Consider the following 25,807-nt stretch of genomic DNA (forward strand, 5'->3'; position numbering starts at 1 on the left):
GGGGAGATGCAAACAAGGAATTTCCCTGTTCTGCCAAGTGACAGGACAGAGATCTACTGCTCCCTGTCATTGCGAGCAGTGATCTCTGTCATGTCACTTGTTGTCCATCTCACCCACAGTTATAATCACTCCCTAGGACACACTTAACCCCTTCACTTAACCCCTTTATCACCCCCTAGTGGCTACCTCCTTCACTGCCAGTGTCATTTACACAGTAATCAGTATAGCACTGGTCGCTGTATAAATGACAATGGTCCTAAAATAGCATCAAAAGTGTCTGATGGGTTCACCATAATGTCACAGTCACGATAAAAATTGCAGAGTGCCGATATTACTAATAAAAAAATAATTAATAAAAAAATGCCATGAATCTATCCCCTATTTTTTAGACGCTATAACTTTTGCGCAAACCAATCAATATACGCTTATTGCGATATTTTTTTACCAAAAATATGTAGAAGAATACATATCAGCCTAAACTGAAGAAAATGTGTATTTTTTATATATATTTTTGGGGGATATTTATTATAACAAAAAGTAAAAAAATATTGCTTTTTTTACCAAAATTGTCGCTCTTTTTTTGTTTATAGCGCAAACAATAAATACCGCAGAGGTGATCAAATACCACCAAAAGAAATCTCTATTTGTGGGGGAAAAAATTATATGAGTGCAACGTCGCACAACTGAGCAATTTGTTGGTTATAGCGACGCAGTTCCGAATCGCAAAAAGTGCTCTATTCAGGAAGGGGGTAAATTCTTCCAGGGCTAAAGTGGTTAAGAGTTAATTGCTAATTTTATTTCGATAGCTGTAATGGGGCTTTCAAGACCATCGCGTTGGGGTAAAGGAATAGTAGGAAGTTTGATTTGCGAAAAAAAATATTCTGCTAAAGTTTGATCAAAAGATCATTCCTTTTTTCTATAAGGAGGCAAGATGTTTTTGAAAGGTGTGCAGTATCTTTACTGGATTACTAGTAAATGTATCATGAGATAATTTCAGTGAAATCGGTTTAAAGGGGCGATTTCGTTTTTTTTAAGTGCTCGGGCTAAGAGTGTCTGGTTTATTCGCTTTACATGACATTTTATCTACAGATTCTAATAAAAAAAGTTCAAGGTTTAAACGTGCTTTATCAAGCTGTAATTTAGTAACAGGGGTAGGATTGGATTGAAAGATTGTGTGGCATGTATTAAATTCTGCTTCTAATTTTTGTTTAATGCCGCGTACACAATCAGGCTTTTGCCCGGCCAAATCACATCAGAATTCCGACGAAATTCCAACGGAATAATATAGAACATGTTCTATATCTAAAGTCCGATGGAATTCATCGGAATTTCCAATGAAAAAACTCAGATGGGGCTGCACACGATCATAAAATCCGATTGAAAAAGTCCATTGGAATTTTTCCATCGGAAATTCCGATCATGTGTACGGGGCATTTTTTTTTTCTCTTTTAAGAAATCAAGCTTGGCCTATAAAACCCTACGAAGAACAGGTTTATGAGCTTCCCATAGGGTCAGTGGGAATATCTCAGGGGTCTCATTATTGGCAAGGTAATCTTTTATGGCTATTTCTAGATCAGAATAGTGTGATGGATGAGTCATTAATAGGCCATGTAGAATCTTGTGTTTTGGGTAAAAGAGAAGTGAAATTTGAAAGTACAGTACAGTGGTCAGTCCATGTAAAAGGTATAATAGATCAAGAAGAGAGTTTAGGGGCCATGCCTATTGAGATCAAAATGAAATGTAATCAATATGGAAAAATTATTTATGGGGATGAGAAAAAAAAGTAAATTGGCGTCTAGCAGGATTGGTTTCAGGCCAAGAATCTAATGAAGAGTGTTGTTGAAGATGCTTTTGGAACTTACGGAATGTTGGCTCAAACACAAATCTTGTCGGCAATTCCGACCGTCAAGAACACGGTGACGTACAAGACATACGACGAGCCGAGATCAATGAAGTTCAATAGGCCGTTCTGCTCTTCTGCTTGATTCTGAGCATGCGTGTTTTTTTGCGCGTCAAAATTGCATACAGACAATAGGATTTTTTTCCATCTGAAAAATAGAGAACCTGCTCTCAATCTTTTGTTGGCGGAAATTCCGACAGAAAAAGTCAGACGGGGCATACACACGGTCGGAATTTCCGTCCAAAAGCTCTCATCTGACTTTTCTTGTCGGAATTTCCGATCGTGTGTATGCAGCATAAGAGTCATATAGTCAAATAATAGTAAGTAAATTGTGCAAAAAAGAAAAGTAAAAAGGCGGCGTACTGAGTGTGTAAAAAAAACGCTAACTCAGAGGCCTAGTATCTATCCGAGGAGGCCCTCCAATAATAATAGCTCAAAATGGAGGTTTATCCTAGGAGAGAAAGATAGGGGGAGCAGTGATAACCTCTCGGCCTAGATCTATATACAGAAAAAGAGAAATCCTTGAACACCCAAGTTCAGCCATTAAAAAAAAAAAAAAATGAGCAAGGGTAAAAAAAAAAAAAGGTTAATTAACTATTAACAACTATACTGTAAGGTGGGTATAAATACCTACAGGTAACCCTAGGGAAAATGTACTTTAGAATAAGAAACGGTATGGTTTGCATAGCAATATTACTTATCATAGGATTGCCAGTAATGAAGAAGGAAATAGTGTTATTGATAAACAGGATCATTAAATATAAAACAATAAGATAAATATAAGTAAATAAGGTTATAATTGAGACAATATGTATCTCACTGGCTTAAGGGGGGGGGGGGGGGGGGCGGAGGGGGTTAGGGGGTGAATAGATATAACATAAAATAGGTTTATCTGAGGTTGTGGGGTATAAAGGGGGAAGCTCAAAACTTACCAGAACAGTATTATTTTAAATAAGTTTAGTCATTATACTGAAGGTGGTAAATTATTTAGTGACCAAAGAAATGCTAAGCCTGATGCCGCGTACACACCATAGTTTTTCCTGACGTTCAAAAAGCCGTCGTTTTTCACAACGTGATTCCTCTCCAGCCTGACTTGCATACACACGTTCATGTAAAAAACGTCCGACCAAAGCGCAGTGAAGTACAACACATACGACGGGACTATAAAAGAGAAGTTCCTTTCAAATGGCGCCACCCTTTGGGCTGCTTTTGCTGATCCTCGTGTTAGTAAAAGTTTGGTGAGAGACGTTTCATGCTTTTCAGTCTGCGTGCTTTTCAGTCCGTTACAGCGTGACAAATGTGCTATCTCCATTCTGAACGCTAGTTTTACCAGAACGAGCACTTCCGTCTCATACTTGATCTTGAGCATTTCCCCCCTCGGAAAAACATACACAAGACCGTTTTTCACTACGAGAAAAAGACTGATGGGAAACACCACGAGAAAAAAGAGAGCTGGTTTCAATTTTTTGCGGGCAGTTTTTTCATCGAGAAAACTGCTAAGGAGCATAGACAGGGAGGTTTTCTCGACCAATATGAAAAATGGCAGTTTTCTCGTTGTGAAAACCGGTCGTGTATACAAGGCATGAAGATTGAATACACTTCAAGATAAGGAGTGAACGTCATTCAGTCCATTGTGTCTACAGGATCTTAATCAGGAGAATTGAATCGACTTCTCTTGGAGGAATTTTGTCGGCCTCTATCTTTTCCAGATTTGGAGGATTCTTGAGGGGAGCTGGATGTTGTGCATCGACGGGGGCTAGTTGAAGATCCTTCGATAAAATGTAATTCTTGTAGAGTGTTTTGTAGTTCATCTGAGGATCTACAGGAATGTTTGACACCTTGATAGGTAAAGCGGATAGAAAATGGGAATCCCCATTGATAAGGGATCTGGCATTGCTGTAGATTATGAAGTAAGGGTTTCAGTAAGAGCCGGTTCACACTGGGGCAGCACGACTTTGGGAGGAAACTTGGACACGACTTGAGTATGAATCATGAGGCAACTTACAAGGCAACTTCAAGTTGCCTCCAGGACAGTACAAGGCAACTTCAAGTCGCCTCTAGGACAGGAAGCTTTCCAGTGGCCAATCAAACAACAATCTGCTCTGGGGGAGGGCGGGGTTTGTCTGAGAAATGTATGCTCTCTTCCTGTAAAGTTGCTTCAGTTAAGACAGTGATCAGACTTCTGAGGCGACTTCCATTGAAATCAATGGGTACAAGTTGCCTACAAGTCGGATTGATGTAGTACAGGAACCTTTTCTGAAGTCGAAGCGACTTCAGTAGTGTGTATTAAGACGGCTCCATTCACTTTTATTGATTTTATCAACTACACGACTTGGGGCAACTTCAAGTCGGATCCCAGGTCGCCCCTGTGTGAACCGGCTGTAAGGGTTTCAGTGCAATAATAGGGCTTAAGGTCAGCAAAAATCTGAAAAGGATGATCTTGAAAGACAAGGGAATCTTTTCCTCTAGCTGGAGTTGTTCTTTGGTGCAATAGAAGTGGAATTTTGCAATAATATCATGAGGAGGACCTTTTGGTTTGCATGGTGTTAAAGCTCTGTGACTCCTATTTGTCTCCAAACAATCGACCGGGATTGGCGGTAATAGTTCTTGGAAACGTGCGGTCATAGTAGAATATAGGTCAACAATAGTCTCAGGTATTCCTCGTATACGAAGAATTGATTGGCATGCTCTATTTTCAAAGTCCTCTAAGCTTTTATTCAGAATAAGTATTTTTTTCCTTAAGAGTCTCTAATTCATTATCATGGGACAGTACAGTCAGGACAGGACAGTAGTTGCCATGTCATCCATTCTGATTTCTAGGTCAGAAGTGCACTGGCCTAAACTCACTGATTTATTTTGTGAGACTTTCAGTTATTTAGTCTGAGGTCTGCTTTAAGGTTTCCTGTAAAAAAAAAATCTATTTGTCTCAAAATATTTGGATATAGGGAATCTGTTTGTTTTTCTTGTGAGGCGGCACTGTATTCACAGTCAGACTCATTATAGGCATCCTGAGGTAACTGCAGCTGCTTAGCAGCGCGAGATGTGTCTGTGTTTGAGAAAGGAGGCTGTGCCATGCAGGAGCCTCTGGGCTGTGTAATTTAGTTTATTTTTACCTCGGGCAGCACTAAAGACCATTTTATTTATCCCAGGGTCACTAATGAGGCTTATGGTAAGATTATCAGTTTACCATGTCTTGCAGGTGTCTTTATTAACAGAGGAGTCCGGAGAGATGTGGAGCTTCAGCTCGACATGTGTCGCCGTTGTCTCCACTTCCTCCCCTTCTTCAGTAATTGTTTCAACTTTCCATCTATTAAATCTTCTGCCCTTGTTGTTTTAATTTTGGATAGTAAATTTTATTTTTTTCTGAGAGTAGATACCTTATACAGCCCACTTCCTGTTTCTTGTCTGGTAAAAAACCTAGGCTTATGAAATCATGCACAGCTCTCTCCCTCACTCTCGTGAGAGTTTGCCAGGGAGGGAGGGGGATGAGTCGAAAGAGAGCCAATGAAACTGCAGGGCTGCAGAGTTGGAGGTGGGCCTCTGTGTGTCTGTGTAAATCCAGGAAGTGAACAGGCAGCAGCTTCAGCTGCCCACAGTTAAAATGGATGCAGCCAGACTCTGTGAAGGGAGATTTCTGCAGCATATTTGGCAAGTACAGAATCACAATATATATAAAATAATATGCAAAGTGGTTGGAAGGAAGCTTCAAAATGGTAAAGATGTTTTTATTACAAATTATTTGAGTAGATTGCAGTTCCTCTTTAAAGTAACTAAGGTAACTGAAGCGCTATAAAAAATGTTCATGATATACACTCCTTCTGTGTTCAGGAAGCTTGTACCTCAAAATGTGTTTATTTTTTAGTAAGCACAGTTAGCCATGCAATTATTAAAATGGACCTGTGCTAAAAAACTGAAGGTTCGTTATTGTATTAGAAACATCTAAAAATATTAATTGTGCCCTAAGCAGTACCTTATAAATGTTTAACCTGTTGTCTTGAGTTTTTCCTTAAAAGCAGCAGTGCCCATCCTAATTTGTGACTCTGCCTAGGCAGGAATGTTCTAAATAATAAAATAAAAAAAACTAACAGTGGTAGATGCTGCCTGAGCCTCAGGCCTTTACTTTCTCATTTCCTGGAGTCCAATTATCGATGCAACTCTTCCTTTTTATTACATTGCTCAACTCATTGTTCTGATACATGGGGCCTGATTTACCAAGCCTTTACTCCATGACTCATGGAGTAAAAGCAGGAGTAGCAGCCGTTTGGCCATTTACTAAAGAAATACGCTGCTAGTGCAGTGTATTTCCCTAGTTACTAATGTGCTCCGTGCGCCCAGGAGAGGGTGCATTGTGCACCAGTACAGACCTGGCGCACGGCACATTAAACTATAAATTGCGGGGGTTTGGGCGGGAGTTTATTAAGGGGGGAGGTGGGGGGATGCAGGGGAAGTGAAGTGACATGTGTTTTGAAGTGTTTGGCGGGCCGAATTGAAAGGGAAAGTGTTTTTTGAAAACAGATCCCCGTACGCTTGCACAGTGCGCCTGAACCTCGGGAGGTTCATTTGCATACTGGGCATGCGCAGAGAGAAAAGTCAGGGATTCCCGTGCGCCCTGTCAGTACGCCGTGAAAATCTTGGTAAATACCAAGCGGCGTACCCGTGAATGCGCTGCGTGACGCGGCGCACGGGAATCTCCGAGCTGTTTTCAGCCCTGAAGGGGAACTCGGCGCCAAATTTCAAACTTGAAATCGGCGCGGGTCCCCCTTCAGGGCTACATTAGGCTCTTAGGCTTGGTCCGGAACGTGAGGGGTTAAACCCGCGGCGATTCGGCGCGGGGGGCCCCCCCAGATCCAAACCAAGCCCTCATCCCAAGCATGCAGTCTGGCCCGGACAGGAATGGGGGAGGGGACGAGCGAGCGCCCCCCCCCCTCCTGAGCCGTACCAGACCGCATGCCCTCAACATGGGGGAGTGTGTGCTGTGGGGGAGGGGGGCACTGCCCCCCCACCCCACTCTTGCCCCCATGTCGATAGGGACAAGAGCCTCTTCCCGACAACCCTTGCCATTGGTTGTCGGGGTATGCGGGCGGGGCTAATCGGAATCTGCGAGCTCCCTTTAATAAGGGGGCCCCCAGATTCCGGCCCCCCACCCTATGTGAATGAGTATGGGGTACATCGTACCTCTACCCATTCACATGGGGGAAATGTAAAGTAAAAAAAAAACACCACACAGAATAAAATATTTTATTAATCTGCTCCGGAGCCCCCCCTTTCTTCTTTAGCTCTCTTAGAAGGGGGGGTTTCTTCTCTCCCGATCTTCCGCCGGGACCCTGGGCTTCGGTGATTTCTGCCGGGGGAGGGCGCCATCCCTCGGTCCTCTCCGGAGCCTTCCGCCGGATGCCCCCACCCCATTTAAGCTCTTTTTCATTAGGGAGGGGCATCCGGACTTCGGGGTCTTCTGCCGGGGGATGGCGCCTATCCCCCGGTCTTTCCGGTGCCTTCCGCCAGGGTTCCGGTCTTCCTGGTCTTCTGCCGGGGGTGCGCCAACTCCCCGGTCTTTTCTCTTCTGTCTTCTCTGCTCCCTCTTCTGCCTGGCTCCCCCGCGGAGCCAGGGCTTTCTTCCGTCTTCTTTATTCTCCCTTCCTTCTTCTGCCTGTCTCCTCCGGGAGCCCAGGGCTTGTCTCCGCTGTCTTCTTCCTTCTCTTCCATTCGATGTTGACACGACGAGGTCCGGCGCTGGAATGCCGTCTGAGCAGTGGGCATGGACTTATATAGGGCAATGCCACCATGTGACCTCAACCCATGTGACATCACATTCCCATCATGCCCAGGGAATGTGATGTCACATGGGTTGAGGTCACATGGTGGCATTACCCTATATAAGTCCATGCCCGCCGCTGACACGGCATGTCAGCGCGGAACCTCGTCGTGTCAACATCCAATGGAAGAGAAGCAAGAAGACAGCGGAGACAAGCCCTGTGCTCCGCGGAGGAGACAGGCAGAAGAAGGAAGAGAGAAGAAAGAAGACGGAAGAAAGCCCTGGCTCCGCGGGGGAGCCAGGCAGAAGAGGGAGCAGAGAAGACAGAAGAGAAAAGACCGGAGAGTTGGTGCACCCCCGGCAGAAGACCAGGAAGACCGGAACCCTGGCGGAAGGCACCGGAAAGACCGGGGGATAGGCGCCATCCCCCGGCAGAAGACCCCGAAGTCCGGATGCCCCTCCCTAATGAAAAAGAGCTTAAATGGGGTGGGGGCATCCGGCGGAAGGCTCCGGAGAGGACCGAGGGATGGCGCCCTCCCCCGGCAGAAATCACCGAAGCCCAGGGTCCCGGCGGAAGATCGGGAGAGAAGAAACCCCCCCTTCTAAGAGAGCTAAAGAAGAAAGGGGGGGCTCCGGAGCAGATTAATAAAATATTTTATTCTGTGTGGTGTTTTTTTTTTACTTTACATTTCCCCCATGTGAATGGGTAGAGGTACGATGTACCCCATACTCATTCACATAGGGTGGGGGGCCGGAATCTGGGGACCCCTTTATTAAAGGGGTCTCTCAGATTCTGATAAGCTCTCCGCCCGCATACCCCGACAACCAACGGCCAGGGTTGTCGGGAAGAGGCTCTTGTCCCTATCGACATGGGGGCAAGAGTGCTTTGGGGTGGGGGGGCAGTGCCCCCCTCCCCCACAGCACACACTCCCCCATGTTGAGGGCATGTGGTCTGGTATGGCTCAGGAGGGAGGGGGGCGCTCGCTCGTCCCCACCCCCATTCCTGTCTGACCAGACTGCGTGCCTGGGATAAGGGTTTGGATCTTGGGGGGGGGGCCCACGCTATTTTTTTGGGCCCCGGTTTAACCCCTTATGTTCCAGACCAAGCCTAAGAGCCTGGTATGCACCTGGAGGGAACCCACCTTATTTTTTTTGGGGGGGTCTGGAGTTCCCCTTCATGAACAGCGATCTGTCATTTACACATGTCAGTCCCATCCCCCCCCCTACAGTTAGAACACACCCAGGGAACATATTTAACCCCTCCCTCGCACCTAGTGTTAACCCCTTCCCTGCCAGTGGCATTTTTTGAGTAAGCAATGCATTTTTTACAGCACTGATCGCTAGAAAAATGCCAATGGTTCCAAAAAAGTGTTCGATGTGTCCGCCATAATGTCGCAGTACCGATAAAAATCGCTGATCGCCCCAATAACTAGTTAAAACAACAAAAAAAAAAAATTTGTAGACGCTATACCTTTTGCAAAAACCAAACACTAAACGCTATTTGCGATTTTTTGGAACCAAAAAGATGTAGAATACGTATCGGCCTAAACTGAGGGGTTTTTTAGTTTTTTCAATATATATTTTTGGGGATATTTATTATAGCAAAAAGTAAAAATAATTTTTACATATGTGGGCGGGACTTACGCAAGTCCCGCCCACATATATAAACATCGTTCAAACCACACATGTGAGGTATTGACGCGTGCGTTAGAGCGAGAGCAATACTTTTACCACTAGACTTTCTTTGTAACTATAAACTGGTAACCTGGAAAAAAAAATAAAAGGTCGCCTATGGGGATATTCACGGAATTCATTTTGGCCCCATTGCAGGAGTGTTTCCAATAGTAAAGCGTGACATGTAAGGTATCTATTTACTCAGTGTAACATCATCTTTCACATTATCCCCAAAAATTGGGCTCACTTTTGTGTTTTGTTAATTTTTAACCACTTGAGCCCGGACCATATTTCTGGTCAATGACCGGGCAAGTTTTTGTGATTCGGCGCGGCGTCGCTTTAACTGACAATTGCGCAGTCGTGCGACGTGGCTCCCAAACAAAATTGGCAACCTTTTTTTTCACACAAATAGATTATTAAATGTGCGTGTTTACTTCTGTCTTTAACACCTCCCCTTCAGGCTGGAAAGCATCAGATCAGGGGAAACCAAAAAAAAAAAGCTCTCATTCCATTGCAGCTTGGTTCCTACATGTGTGATGAACTGAGCATGCTCAAACACTTAGAAAAAAAATATCCTTTCTTTTTAAAAGGTGAAAAACACTCATTGGATGCTCATAGAGCGTGGTTTGGATTAATTGCAGGTGTGCCCAATTACAAGCTCACCCAAACTAGAGACTGCAATTTGGTCATGTGATTTCAATTGCTTCATTACTAGCACTGTTATAAAAAGCTTGGATCGATCAGTCCTCAGCTGCCCTCAGAAGGGGCAGGCTGGCAGAAATGCTGTTGCTAAACACAAATGTGGTTTGTTGCATGGGTTTTGTTTTATTTTGCCAATGGTTTTGGTTTATTTTTAAATAATGTTCACTTTGATGTATTTGTCTATGTGGCCTTATTTTATGAAAAATGTGTAAAGCTATGGTTAATTAGAATTTTGAAATGTATTTTTGTTTGTTTGTCTTTTTTTGCTTTCCTTGTTTTGTTGACCAATAAAAATTACTTTAAAATTGTTAAGTTTGTCTTTTGTTACTTTTTCATGCTACATATGTTGACAGCTGCAGCTGAACTAGGTTTGGGCCTAACAAATTATGTGTGATTTTTGTCTAAGCTTCTTTCCTGGTGTGTAATCATGAAATGTTTGCCATGTTTATTCCCCATGACTTTAAAGACAAAAACTGGTAAGTATTTTATTTTTTCTGCAGTGGTCCTCAGCCCTCAAGTACCCCCGACAGGACATGTTTTGGGGATTTCTCTTATCAAGAATTGCTGTCCAGACTATTTTAAAGCACATGTGCAAGATGAAGGAAAACCTGCAAACATGGCCTGTGGGGGGGGGGGGGTTTGCTATTGGTGGACAGGCTTGACGTGCTGATTTACAGCACTGTGCTTAAATCTAGCGCAAGGCAATCCTATTCAAATTGTGGGTGTTTGAGGGAAGCCAAGTGAGTGTTAGAACCCCTGCTTTGTGTTTTTTTATTTTTGTGTTGAGCTTTGTGTCCCTTTTCTTAAAATTGGCTTCACTTCCTGTCACACAGCTGAACAGGAAGTGAGGTTAAAACCCTACCAGTGTCATTTCTTGGGGACACCGGTCAATCTAACTAGTGTCCCCATTAAGCAAATTGCACTCCAGCACTGCTGTGTACACCCCAAATCATGGGTCTTCAAACTACGGCCCTCCAGTTGTTCAGGAACTACAATTCCCATCATGCCTAGTCATGTCTGTGAATGTCAGTGCATTACAAGGCCTCATGGGATGTGTAGTTCTACAACAGCTGGAGGGCCGTAGTTTGAGGATCCCTGCCCCAAATGATTATTTAGTTTGGGGTTTAGTAAAGGCAAAGCCACTCTGCAGTACAAGCATAGTTGCTGAAAATCTGAGAGGAAGCACTGATGGTTTTAACATCCAATCCTGTAGAAGCAAAGTTGTTTTGTTTTCTTCCTTGCTTTGCACTTGTAGGAGTGGATTTGCCTTTAGTAAATGGACCCCAAAGTCCAAGATCCCTAATAATTTGGGGTGTACACAGCAAAATGCTAGAGTGCAATTTACATAATGGGAAACTATTTAGATTGATCTCTGTGTCCACAAGAAAATATATTAGTAAGGTTTTACCCTCACTTCCTGTTTGGCTATGTGACAGGAAGTGAATGAATTAGAAAGGGTGAAGACACCTCACAAATGTTGTCACTATCAGGGGTGCAGACATCCCCAAAAAAATGAGCAGATAATACTTATTTGCAAATTAATAATTTTTTAGTTAACATTGGGTGGGGTGCTCTAACACACACATTCCTACATATTAGCAACGCTCTATCCTGGCCTATTGGCATGGTTATATTTTCTTAGGGCTCTCAATAAAACTCTATGAAATTTGTGCTTAAACTAGAACCAGGGGCGGACTGACAACTCATGGGGCCCCCGGGCAATAGAAGATTATGGGGCCCCTCTGGCTTACAGATCACCACCACGCCAGGAGGTAGTGCAGAGGCGGGCAGCTAAAATCTTGGGATATTCACATTAAAAGCATGTCATTTTCGGACATATCAGGGACAGATCTAAAAAAAACACAGATTTTTACATACTGTCCCTGGTTTTACTGAGCCTGGCAACCCGGATGGGGCCCCCTAGTGGCATGGGGCCCTCGGGCAGTGCCCGAGTGACTCAATGGTCAGTCCGCCCCTGACAAGAACTATAATCAACAAGTTTTATTTTCTTTCATTTTGGATAGAGTGAGGGAGGGTTATAGGCCCTGTCAGTTTATTTTGTATTATCTGTGTCCAATTGGGGAGATTTGCCTTCACTTCCTGCCCCATAGCCAAACAGGAAGTGAGAGAAAAACTATGCAAATTAACCACTTCCCGCCCAGCCTATGGCCGATTTACGTCCGGGAAGTGGTTACACAATCCTGACAGGACGTCCTGCAGGATTTCATGCCGCACGCGCCTGTGGGGGCACGCAGCGCGGCGATCGGTGATGCGGGGTGTCAGTCTGACACCCTGCATCTCCGATCTCGGTAAAGAGTCTCTCACGGAGACGGAGACTCTTTACCACGTGATCAGCCGTGTCCAATCACGGCTGATCACGATGTAAACAGGAAGAGCCATCGATGGCTCTTCCTCACTCGCGTCTTACAGACGCGAGTATAGGAGAGCCAATCGGCGGCTCTCCTGACAGGGGGCGTTCGCGCTGATTGTTTATCAGCGCAGCCCCCCCTCGGATCACCACACTGGACCACCAGGGATGCCCACCCTGGACCACCAGGGTGTGCAAAAACAAAAAAAATATAGAACAAAAAAACAAAAAGCATTAAAAAATAAGAAAAAAGATGCCAATCAGTGCCCACAAATGGGCACTGACTGGGAAAATCAGTGCCACCCCACAGTGCCCATCCATGCACAGTGCCCACCTATCAGTGCCCACCTGTGCCACCCATAAGTATCCATCAGTGCCACCCATAAGTGCCGCCCATAAGTATCCATCAGTGCCACCCATAAGTGCCGCCCATCTGTGCCGCCCATGAGTGCCCATCAGTGCCGCCTATGAGTGCCCATCAGTGCCGCATAGCAGCGCCGCCAATCAATGCCACCTCATCTGTGCCGTCAGTACTACCTCATCGATGTCCATCAGTGCCATCTCATCGGGGCCCATCAGTGCCGCCATATCAGTGCCCGTAATTGAAAGAGAAAAACTTATTTACAAAAAAATTAACCTAAAAAAAGAAAAAGGTTTTTTTGTTTCAAAATTTGCAGTCTTTTTTTAGTTGTTGCGCAAAAAAAAAACGCAGAGGTGATCAAATAACAACAAAAGAAAGCTCTATTTGTGGGGAAAAAAGGACGCCAATTTTGTTTGGGTACAGTGTTGTATGACCGCGCAATTGCCATTCAAAGTGCGACAGTGTTGAAAGCTGAAAATTGGCTTGGGCGGGAAGGTGCGTAAGTGCCTGGTATGGAAGTGGTTAAGGGAATCCAGTGCCCCCCCAGAACTAGTGTGTGGGTCCCCTGAAAATTACTGGGCGGGGTTATACAAAAACAGGGTGTGACCTTGACAGGAAGGGGTGGGTCATTTTTCTATTAGGAGGTGCAGATATGTAGTCAGGCCTAGGGCAGAACCAAACCTTAATATACTACTGCATATTAGGGCTTATTTAGACCGGAACCGATTTACAGCGTGTTTTTATATTGTGGGAGGAAACCCACGCAGGCACAGGGAGAACATGCAAACTCCATGCAGATGCTGTCACGGGCGGGATTCGAACCAACGACTCTTTTGCTGCTAGGTCAAAGTGCTATACACTACACCACTGTGGTGAACGAACATGATTGCAGCTGAAAGCATGAGTTCTTTTTTTTTTTTTTTCAATACCATGCTTTCCAGCCTTATTGACCCCGCCTCTCTCCATAAAGAGGACCTGTCACACACTAGTCCTATTACAAGGGATGTTTACATTCCTTGTAATAGGAAGAAAACTGATCATTTTTTTTTTATTTTTTTATTTCAGTGTAAAACATTATAAAACTAAATAAAAATAAATAAGAAAACCCCAAAAAAAAATTTTAAAGCGCCCCGTCGCGACGAGCTCGCGCACAGAAGCAAACGCATACGCGAGTAGTGCCCGCATATGAAAACAGTATTCAAACCACACAAGTGAGGTATCGCCGCGATCGTTAGAGTGAGAGCAATAATTCTAGCCCTAGACCTACTCTGCAACTCAAAAAATGCAACCTGTAGAATTTTTTAAACGTCGCCTATCGAGTTTTTTAAAGGGTAAAAGTTTGACGCCATGCCACGAGCGGGCGCAATTTTTAAGCGTGACATGTTGGGTATCATTTTACTCGGCGTAACATTATCTTTCACAATATAGAAAAAAATTGGGCAAAATGTATTGTTGTCTTATTTTTTAATTCAAAAAAGTGATTTTTATCCAAAAAAAGTGCGCTTGTAAGACCGCTGCGCAAATACGGTGTGACAAAAAGTATTGCAATGACTGCCATTTTATTCCCTAGGATGTCTGCTAAAAAAAAATATATAATGTTTGGGGGTTCTGATTAATTTTCTAGCCAAAAAATTGTGATTTTCACATGAAGGAGAGAAGTGCCAGAATTAACCCGGTGGGCAAGTGGTTAAAGTACTCATGGCTATAAAGAATAGTCATTGCTCATTAAAAAAAAAAAAAAAAAAAAAAAAAAGGGGGTCCCTCCAAATTAAATTACCAGGCCCTTCAGGTCTGGAATGGATATTAAGGGGAACCCCGCCGTAAAAACCCCCAAAAAAAAAGACGTGCGGTTCCCGGCAAATATCCATTCCAGACCCTTCAGGTCTGGTGTGGATTTTAAGGGGAACTCCACCCCAAATTGAAAAAAAAAATGGCGTGGAGTCCCCCTAAAAATCCACACCAGACCCTTATCCGAGCACGTTGACCTGGCCGGCCGCAGAAAAGAGGGGGGGACAGAGTGCGGCCCCCCCCCTCTCCTGAACCGCACCAGGCCACATGCCCTCAACATGGGGAGGATGTCCCCATGTTGATGGGGACAAGGGTCTCATCCCCACAACCCTTGCCCGGTGGTTGTGGGGGTATGCGGGCGGGAGGTTTATCAGAATCTGGAAGACCCCTTTAACAAAGGGGACCCCCAGATCCTGACCCCCCCCCTGTGTGAAATGGTAATGGGGTACATTGTACCTCTACCATTTCACCCCAAAAAAAATGTCAAAGTGATAAAAATGACAGTAGCCGGTTTTTGACAAATCTTTTAATAAAGTCTTCTTTTCTTCTTTCCTTCGGGGTTCTTCCGCTGCTTCTATCTTCTCGTCCACATCTTGCCCGACGTCTTCTTCTATCTTCTCCGTCCGTCCTTCCGCCTTCTGGTCCCGCATCTTGCCCGTTGTCTTCTCCGTCCGCCTCCTCGTCCGCATCTTGGGTCTTCTGCGGTCTTCTTCTCGGTCCGCCACCTTCTCGTCCCCTGCGTTTGAATTGTAATTGGCCGCCGTTTTCCCGCTCCTGGGACCCGCCCCCCTCTGACGCCACAAGTAAACTCCTTAGAAGGTCATGTGCGTCAGAGGGGGGCGGGGTCGCAGAGCGTCACACAGCGGGGGAATTCAATTTCAATCGCGCCGCCCGGAGAAGAAGTTCCCGCCGTGTCACACTCATGTGACCCCGCCCCCCTCTGACGCACATGACCTTCTAAGGAGTTTACTTGTGGCGTCAGAGGGGGGCGGGTCCCAGGAGCGGGAAAACGGCGGCCAATTACAATTCAAACGCAGGGGACGAGAAGGCGGCGGACCGAGAAGAAGACCGCAGAAGACCCAAGATGCGGACGAGGAGGCGGACGGAGAAGACAACGGGCAAGATGCGGGACCAGAAGGCGGAAGGACGGACGGAGAAGATAGAAGAACACGTCGGGCAAGATGTTGACGAGAAGAAAGAAGCAGCGGAAGAACCCCGAAGGAAAGAAGAAAAGAAGACTTTATTAAAAGATTTGTCAAAAACCGGCTACTGTCATTTTTATCACTTTGACATTTTTTTTGGGGTGAAATGGTAGAGGTACAATGTACCCCATTACCATTTCACACAGGGGGGGGGTCAGGATCTGGGGGTCCCCTTTGTTAAAGGGGTCTTCCAGATTCTGATAAACCTCCCGCCCGCATACCCCCACAACCACCGGGCAAGGGTTGTGGGGATGAGACCCTTGTCCCCATCAACATGGGGACATCCTCCCCATGTTGAGGGCATGTGGCCTGGTGCGGTTCAGGAGAGGGGGGGGGCCGCACTCTGTCCCCCCCTCTTTTCTGCGGCCGGCCAGGTCAACGTGCTCGGATAAGGGTCTGGTGTGGATTTTTAGGGGGACTCCACGCCATTTTTTTTTTCAATTTGGGGTGGAGTTCCCCTTAAAATCCACACCAGACCTGAAGGGTCTGGAATGGATATTTGCCGGGAACCGCACGTCTTTTTTTTTTTGGGTTTTTACGGCGGGGTTCCCCTTAATATCCATTCCAGACCTGAAGGGCCTGGTAATTTAATTTGGGGGAACCCCTACACATTTTTTTGTTTGTTTTATGAATGAATCCCTTTAGAATTGTCAGAGCCGACAATTCATTATAGCCGCGTGTGAATTTTTAAATGACTTTTTTCCTTCAGAATGTCACTTTGTGCAGGGGGAGTTCTAAGTGCGGGAAAAATGCGCTATTTCACATGCTGACATTACACCCCCCCTAGGTACGAAATTTAAAGGAATATTTCACTTTTATTGTTTCACTTTAAGAATTATTAATTTCACTGCTCCCGAAAAAACGGCCGTTTTAAAAAATAAAAAAAGCATTGATACATGTTCCCTGGGGCAGGACTGAGGTCCCCAAACACTTTTTAGGACAAAACTTGCAGATTAGCCTTTAAAATGAACACTTTTGATTTCTCCCATAGACTTCTATAGGGAGTTCGGCGCGGCTTTACATATTAGTTTCAATGCGCCGGCTGCTACGCTGGTTCATGCGCCTGATTAAGCCTCCACCCGGAGTACTAATTAATGCATGAACCAGCGCAGCGCACATAGCTTAGTAAATCAGGCCCATGGTGTTTGTCATCAAATCGAGTGTCAGCGTGCTGTATTTGGATTAAAAGGAAACATTTACAATAAATCATTTAAATAGAACAAATCCCAGTCATTAGTCTGTGAAAATATCATCCATCTTTAGTCTCCATGTAAATAAATAACCCAGAGCTCCATTTCTCCTTTTCATTGCTTGCATCGCTCTACCTGCAATGCAATGGACAAAAAAATAACCTTTGCTACCAATGCATTTTGCATGACAAGCTTCACTGGTGGAGACGGAAAAGAAGAAAATGGGCCTCTATGTAAAAATGTACCTGAGCTTATGCTAATCAAAACACCACCAAAACAATAAAATAAAATAAAACAAACGAACAGTGGTAGATGCTGCCTGAGAGTGATAAATCACCTCACAGACAATATATCATCGGATGTGATATCACCAGAAGTTACTGCCCAATGCAATATTTTATAATTGTGCAGTGTCTTCAGGAGCTTCTTCATTATAATATCTGTACCATTGGGCAAACACAATAGAGGTGAGATTTAATGTGCACAGTTAAAGGCCTGTAGCAAATGAAAGTGTGTATTTGCAATACATATTTATTGCAGATGAGGTTTCTAGTCTATGGCCAGCCTTATGATGCAGTATTCAAAAAGAAGATTGGATACCAAAGGAAAAATATTCTGTTACCAACTACAACTTATTTCAAAGCCATTGTTTTATTTTTTTGATTATTTTTCTAGTACCAATTTATTGGAGCAAAGCAAATGTTTGCCTATAATTACAAAAAGATTAAAGGGGTTGTAAAGCCAGAAGGTTTTTGCATCGTAATGCATTCTATGCATCCGCGCGATGACGTGGCTGTCCGGCGCTGATGCGTTCCAAACAGGCCAGGGGGAGAAGCACGTCGCTCCCTTATTGCTGGATGTACCCCCCTTATCTCCAGCACCACGCTACCACCACGCAGTATTCTTATGTGGTGACTTCCACACTCCTACTCTGCAGCTGACTGGAGACCCAGTGAAGCGCTGCCAGGCCAGCAGCTCTGCCAGCAGATCCAGCTACCTCCCAGGAAGCAAACAAGTACCCCTTGAATACCTCTCTCAGCAGATCCAGCTAACTCCCAGGAAGCGGATAAGTACCCTTAAACATATAAGTTTTATGCATGTGACTTACCTTACTTACATACTGTTCACAAGTACTCCGAGTGTATATATTCTTATCAGCTGGTTTTAACTTACTTTCATAACTGGACATACCTGTTGTGGGTTCACACTACTATAATGTAACTTTTCTATTTACTTTGATGAACACCCTGCATGCTTAAGCTACGTGCATGTCAATTGCTAAACTTCATACTGAACTCATTAGGCAGCAGGCACTAATAGTTTGGGTATTCATTTTATTCTAGTGGTTGCCGGTATGCAGTAATACCTTGTGACCTACCTTCTAAAAAGATCCCTCTTCACATTGACAGATGATGTAAAGAACTCCAAACTCTTCGCTTAAGATTAAGAGTGACGCCTTGGGGTCCACTACTGAGTGTCATGCTATACTGAGAAACGTACCACTCTCACTAATAGAACCTTTTTCTTCCGCATTTGTGGTTCACTCTCGTTAACTTTAGGTTGTGACGTAACATAATAAGGGAGCCTAATCATGAACCCAGCAGAACTTGCAACTCATACGGTATCTTCCTGTTCCCTTGAAAAAAAAAAAATGATGGTAAGCCTATTCACCTATGTAAACTGACACAGTCTACTTCTAAACATACTCCTCACCTTTTTTTACCTCTTACCCTACACTGGGACAATGTCAGGATTTCCGTTAATGCTATGCTGGATACAGGTGCATGTGGTAATTTTATTGATTTAGGGCTTGTTACCTCAAATAAAATACCACAAATGAAGAAATCAACACCCTTGTCTGTGAGTTTCATTGATGGAAAAACCTCTGAATCAGGTCCTATTCTCCATCAAACTCAGCCTTTATTTATGTCTTGTGGTGAAAATCACACGGAATTCCTGTCTTTAGACATAATTCCCCCCCCCTTTCCCAGTCGTGCTCAGTCTACCTTGGTTTAAGTTACATAACCCCACCCTGCTCTGGGCGCATGGGACTGTCGATCTGCATTCTTCTCAGGCCTCGTACAGACGACCCAACATGTCCGATGAAAACGGTCCGCGGACCGTTTTCATCGGACATGTCCGCTGGGATCATTTGGTCTGATGGCTGTACACACCATCAGACCAAATTCCGCGCGGACAGAATACGCGGTGACGACGTGGTGACGACGCGGCGACGTGACGGCGACGATGACGCGGCGACATGCGCGAACCCGGAAGTTCAATGCTTTCACGCATGCGTTGAATCACTTCGACGCGATGGGCGGGTTCTCGGGCAAGCGGACATGTCCGATGAGTCGTACTGACCATCGGACATGTCCGGCGGACAGGCTTCCAGCGGACATGTTTCTTAGCATGCTAAGAAACAGTTGTCCGCTGGAAACCTGTCCGGTCGGCCGGAAAATTGTCCGGTCGGCCCTACACACGACCGAACATGTCTGCTGAAACTGGTCCGACGGACCAGTTTCAGCGGACATGTTCGGTCATGTGTACAAGGCCGAACGGTAAATAGACATGTTACCAAGTTACTCCTCTTTTACAGGTTGCTCTCCAGTTGATACCACCCCAGTACCAAGAGTTTGGTGATGTGTTCAGTGAGAAGAATGCGGAGACATTGCCTCCTCATAGGATATATGATTGTCCTATTGAACTATTGCCAGGAAGCCCCATACCTACCGGACGGATTCACTTTCATATCCCGAACTCCAACATTTAAAAAAATACTTGGAGGACAATCTTAAAAAAGGGTTCATTAAACCTTCAACGTCTCCGGCCAGTGCTGGAATGTTTTTTGTGAGGAACAAGGATGCCAGTTTGAGACCCATAATAGATTACCGGGCCTTAAATAAAGTCACCGTAAAGAATCGGTACCCTCTGCCACTCATTCCTGAGCTGATTGAAAGATTACAAGCTTCTAGTGTCTTCACCAAGTTAGATCTTAGAGGCGCTTACAATTTGATTCGTATTAAATCCGGTGATGAATAGAAGATGGCGTTCCGCACACGTTACGGGCTTTTTAAATATACAGTGTTGCCCTTCAGCTTATGCAATGCTCCAGCAACTTTTCAAAGCTTCGTAAATGACATCTTTCGAGATCTCCTGGACATATGCGTAGTTGTATATTTAGATGACATACTCATCTATTCAGACGACCTATCAGAACACAGGAAACATGTTAGATGGGTACTCACAAGACTCAGAGCCCATTCCCTTTACGCCAAAATAGAAAAATGTGTTTTTGAACAGACCACCATCTCTTTTCTTGGTTTTATCATCTCTCCAAAAGGCATACACATGGATCAATCTAAGATAGCATGTATCCTGTGTCGGCCTACTCCTACTTCCAGAAGGGCGGTTCAAAGTTTTTTGGGGTTCGCCAACTTTTATAGAAAATTTATAAAGAACTTCTCTTCAGTAGCGAAACCCCTCACCCAACTTACTAGCCCTACTGTAAATTTTACGTGGTCAAGCGATGCCCAGAAGGCATTTGAGGAATTAAAACTCAGATTTACTTCTGCCCCGATTCTCTAGCTTCCTAATCCGGATTATCATTTGGTATTAGAAGTTGACGCCTCTCAGAGTGCTTTGGGCGAGATACTTTCCCAACGCCCTTCTCCTGACATGCCACTCCATCCGGTAGCATTTTTTTCAAAGACCTTAAATCCAGCGGAATGTAATTACCCTATTGGCGAAAAAGAATTACTTGCAATTAAATGCGCCTTAGAGAATTGGCATCACCTATTGGAAGGATCTGCAAACCCCATAATATTTTACACGCAATACCTCAAATCCAACAAAACCCTCTCCTCAAGACAGGTGCGCTGGAGTCTTTTTTGATTTTTTGATCACCTATAGACCAGGCGTAAAAAATGGCAAGGTGGATTCTCTCTCACGACTCTCAGAACCCACGGAACAACTCTCTTCTCCATCTTCTCTCATTCCATCTCACAAGATTATGGTTGCCAACCTTAATCTTAAACAACTACTTAAACAAAGTTTAAATGCACAAAATACTATTATTCCTCATGGCTTGACTCAAGACGAAGAGGGATTCTTCTACAGGGAGACTCAACTCTACATACCTCCTTCCATGACCATACACATATTAAAAAATCTACATGATGCCCCTTTAGAGGGTCATCCCGGAATAGAAAAGACCACTCACCTTATTCAACGTTATTTCTGCTGGCCCAAGATGACATCCAGTACTGAGTGTCATGCTATACTGAGAAACGTACCACTCTCACTAATATGACCTTTTACTTCCGCAGTTGTGGTTCACTCTTGTTCACTTTAGGTTGTGACGTAACACTTGGCCATCTAGGACTCTCCCTCCTGTTTGGCTGAGACACAGCAGCCACGCCATTGGCTCCTGCTGCTGTCAATCAAACTATCCAATCAGGAAAGAGAGGGGCTGGGGCCGAAGCCCCGGCTCCGTGTCTGAATGGACACATGTAGCTGCAGCTTGGCTTGGGTGCCCCCATAGATTCAAAACGTTTGGGTTATGCCCATGACTGTCACTTATTATGCTTGCACTAATTGTTTGTATTTAGGTGGGGATTAGAACTGCACATGGATTAAGAAATTCCTGCATCTTGTTTGTTGGGCCTGATGAAAGTCAGAAGATCCTGAATACAACTTATGCCCATTGGAAATTGCTGGCCATACAGCAAATTTCATTCACTTTCAACTGGCTTTGGTGTACAAGAATAAGCAAACCAGTCAAAGCATTCTGTAAACAATTTTAATCACTAAACTGTTCAATACAAACTGGATTCCATAAGTCCAATCGGTAATTTTTGCAATTGAAAGCACTGCTCCAACCCCCCATGGAAAAATTAGGAGTCAGCAGCTACACATACTGTAGCTGCTTACTTTTAATATTAGGGCACTACCTGCCCTTGAATCCAGCCATGTCGGTACCCCGGCAGATGTTTCCATCGGCTCTCGGGGTGTTGCTGCCGCCATATCCTGTAAGGGAAACCAGCAGTGAAGCCTTGCAGCTTCACGGCCTACTCCCTACTTCACTTGTGTGAAGTGTGCTGCTCTTTCTGAATGGCCCAGTGGCAGGGAAGTATAAGGGAGGCCAAACTTCTGACGTACCTCGCCATGGCCAAATGTGGCACTGGAGGGGGGGGGGAGGAGACAGATAAGCCAAGCTTCCACTTTTGGATGAAATTCCGCTTTAAGGAAGGTTGTCAGTTGGTAACTTTTCCTAAAGATCGTTGTATGTATGGCAAGTATGGCCAAAAAAAAATTAATTGCCAAGCAACGCTACCTCTATGCCCCACTGTCATGTCAGATAGTGAGCAGGGAGATGCTGGCTTCGGATTGGCAAGTCAGCTGTCAAGCAGGAGCCATCGATATCCAATCAGCAGCTGATATATTACAGCTCACCTCCTAACCTGCCTAGAATTTTTAAAGCTGCGCACATAAATAGATTTATGTGAACATCAAAAATGTAGCAAGAAATTCAGCAGAATCAGCAAGTGATGTGCATAAAATGTAATTATTTTAATTGCTCTATTGAAAGAACTGGTTTCAGTATAATTTTCTGTATGCATGTCCCTTCCCTTTTTTTTCCTGGCAAGAACAATTCAAGCAGCTAATTACAATTTTTAGAAGTGATTAATAAGTCCATCATATGTAGAGCTCTAAGCCAAGTTTGCTATTACAGTAATTAAGAATATCACCTGTAGGTTTCAGTGCTAGAAAATCAAGCGTTGTACATCATTATAATCCTGACAGTGACGTTTGGGCAATCATTAAAATACTTTAGCTTGCATTATTTAAAGGCTTGCGTTGCTTGATCACATGTATTATTTATAACAGAATCATGTAGTGTGCTTCTTTCTGTTACACTTGCAACTGTATTTTTAGATACTTTTATACACATTAGTAATCCAGACTTAGCGTTACATGAAAGGACCATGCTTTGCAGATATGGGTGTTTAAAAGAAAACTGGCTCAATTTTTTCATTCTATAAGCTAGAGCAGTGATGGCGAACCTTGGCACCCCAGATGTTTTGCAACTACATTTCCCATGATGCTCAACTACACTGCAGAGTGCATTAGCATCATGGGAAATGTAGTTCCTAAACATCTGGGGTGCCAAGGTTCGCCATCACTGGGCTATAGTCTAAAAATGATCCTCTTTTCTAAGATGTTGGGGTACCCATAGTCCTAATCATTATAACTAACACACACTCCTGCACATTCTCACTTGCATAGTTGGATTTTATCAGACATCAGGGTTTCTGTACTCCTACACATTGCATCAATTTGTATGTTTTTAATGACCACTGGGAACGTGAAAAAATAAACTGGTGACTGGAATCTGCTTTAATATAGGACCATCATATTATGTATGACAAGTTTTATGGCCAAGACATGGCAGTGTACAGCAATAATACATGCTTAGTGGTTGTTGCTTCCTCTAGAAAATTGGCATTAGCAGTGTCTACGTGCTATTCCTTCTTGCTCCATAGCATAAACATGAAGGCTCAAATGACCAGAATGTTTCTTTTTACACTGAGCGCAATCACAGATTGTGTCTGCACATTCCACCATTCTCTAAGTCTACTGTGAGAACAGGGCCGAGAACAGGGCCGAGAAAAGGAGTGGGCAAGAGGGGTGGCTGCCCTGGGCACTGTGGTATCATTTGAGGTGGGAGGGCACCATAAGGAAATGGGAAGAGGGGATTTGTGTTGGAAGTGGGAATTTGGGGGGAGGCAGGGGGTAAGTATTGTTCTAGGAGGGGACATTTGGGAAGGGGGGAATGCTAAGAATGGTGATTTGGGGGAATTTGTGTATGTACGGAGGATGGGAGGGGGGATTTGGGGAGGATTTGAGCTGGGAGGGGGGATTTGAAGTGCGGGAGAAGTTATGTACTAGGAGGGGAAATTTTAGGGGTAAAGGATTTAAGCTGGGGGAACTGATATTGTTTTTGTGGGGAGGGGGGTATTTGGGGAATGAGGGAGGAGGAAAAAGATTTGCACTGAGAGGGGGGATTTCAGCAGAGGGGAAGATTTGCACTGGAAAGGGGGGGGGTTATGCTTAGGGGGTAAGCATGCAGATTAGTGGTCAGTGTTTTTTATGGGAGAATTTTTGCTGACACTTAATGGCCATGCATTTTGAGGGGGGGGGGGGGGGTGAGGTGGGTAGCAGAGTTTGGCATGTTCGCTCTGGGCTCAAAATGACCTTGTCCTGGCACTGTGTGGGAATAATACCATTAATTCACTCCCTAAACTTTGCCATCTTTCTGTGATATGATCAAAAAAGATTGAACAATAGAGTTCTAATTTAAAAATTTGTCAAAAGATCTTGCATACCTAATGCTAATGTATCATTTTGAATACTATCCAAATATTTAACAGCTTATCTAATCCAATTAAAAGTTTAAAAACACCTTTAAATGACAAGGGTACAGTAAATAGGCTTGTATGACGTATGTCGAGTTTACCAGGCTCCAGATGGAGAATATTTTATACCCATTTTATGTGTCAAGAATTTGTTATTGCACTAAACTCTGCATAATGTACAAGTATATCAGCTTACAAAGATGTTTAACTACGGTTAAAAGAGCTTTACAAATGTCATTGGAATGCAGTGTCACAATGTGCCATTACACAGATTTTGAGATAACATTATTCACATTGGTATGCAGCTAAGTGTGTACTTTTTAGCAAGAAGAGAGGTCTTTAATTGTCCAAAAACAGAGTTTGTATATTGAGATTTTACTTAGGTGATTACCAAAGAGAAATCTCTAGAAAAGATTTGCTCTGTCTACTGTATTTAAACCTAAACTGCGGCCCAAAATAAGGAAAAGGACAGGATTGCCTGTGGTCTTCATGAAGCTAATGTTTTGCCCATTGGTGACTTACCATAATTTGCTCAGCACTATGCTGGTGTTAAAGGCCCTCATCTTGGTAGAGTAAGAGCTTCCCCTATAATGACTAGTGGTCTGCTGACTGATCAAGAAATAGTAAAAAAAAAAAACAGCAAGACAGGTTACAAAGCATAGATCCACAGAATGAATGAACCAGGGACGTAAAGATGATTGCATGTATCTCTTCAGGTACAGATTTCTCTCCAGCAGGGAGAACGTGAGCAGCAATGATGTGGCATCACTAAATCTCACTCCAAATTTCCTGAGACTAGCAGTCAAAGGCAGCAATGCCTTAAGTGCCTCACCTGTAAACCCTCACATATACCCAGTAAAGTAAAAAACAGCCTCAGATGATACACAGAGATGAAAACACCTCTTCCAAAGGGTATAATTGTGTTAAAATCCTTCTTCATCTGCCAGAAGCACAGAGGAGGGGGCAGAGAGGCTGCAGTTACAGTGTTTGAGATTAGGATGAAGGAAAAAAGCTGGGACAGCCGCACTCCAAAAAAACTCCTCCTTTAATTAAAAATCACAAAATACATGCCACAGCAAAAAACAGCACAACAAAAGAAAAGCTGACGTTTCGCACTATGCCTTAGTGCTTCTTCATAGCTAGTGTGTAAGCAGTAAAATGAGTGAATATATACCTTACAACCCAATGAGTGGGATGGGGCTCTGGAAACAATTAAGTTGAACAGGGTCCCCTGTGAAGTTTGGGTGTGTCTCAACAGACAATCAGAGAGTGTCTCATGTGGACTATGTCTCATACAAATTCATAGTGAATAGTGAACATTGGATAAAATGATGTGTTGACCCAATAGAAAAGTGGGGTGCAGAAAAATGTGAAAGAGAGTGTAGGAGTATGTGTAAGTGTGAAGAAATATATTTGAGTGTAAGAGAAGTGAATTAAAGAGGACAGGAAATG

This window comes from Rana temporaria, chromosome 5, assembly GCF_905171775.1.
Source record: "Rana temporaria chromosome 5, aRanTem1.1, whole genome shotgun sequence".
NCBI classification, from domain to species: domain Eukaryota; kingdom Metazoa; phylum Chordata; class Amphibia; order Anura; family Ranidae; genus Rana; species Rana temporaria.